A 389-nucleotide genomic window follows, 5' to 3' on the forward strand; every position below is an offset into this window, starting at 1 on the left:
TTAGCTACAGAGTTAGGAGTAGCAGTAAGATTATCTAATTTTTGACAAATAGAAGTTAATTGAGCTTGCAAAAAGGATACAGAATCGACATTATGTTTTCCCTTATTTGCAAACCCCCTCGGATTCCCATACTGGGAATTGTGTATTGCCGTGTCTTCGATAACCTGTCCTGCATCATCCACGTTTAAATTCATAAACCTCCCACTAGCTGCCGAATCTAGTACTGATCTGGAAGAATTTCCAAGTCCATTATAGAATGCTTGGATCAATTGCCATTGTGCTAGATTGTGGTGGGGACACTCTCTCTGTAGATCCTTGAACCTCTCCCAAGCCTCATATAATGTTTCGTCGGCCTCTTGAGCGAAGTTCTGAATAGCACTTCTTAGTAC

At 41.1% G+C, this 389-nt stretch overlaps 1 non-coding gene across 1 annotated transcript; it reads left to right on the top strand.

The window, feature by feature from the left end:
• The first annotated feature begins 282 nt into the window (after window positions 1-282).
• Window positions 283-389, top strand: LOC145629805 (small nucleolar RNA R71). Its single transcript, XR_014111944.1, has one exon. It is a non-coding gene; the product is annotated as a small nucleolar RNA R71 (small nucleolar RNA).

The sequence above is a fragment of the Chenopodium album genome, chromosome 4 (genome assembly GCF_948465745.1).
Source record: "Chenopodium album chromosome 4, dcCheAlbu1.1, whole genome shotgun sequence".
Taxonomy (NCBI): Eukaryota; Viridiplantae; Streptophyta; class Magnoliopsida; order Caryophyllales; family Amaranthaceae; genus Chenopodium; species Chenopodium album.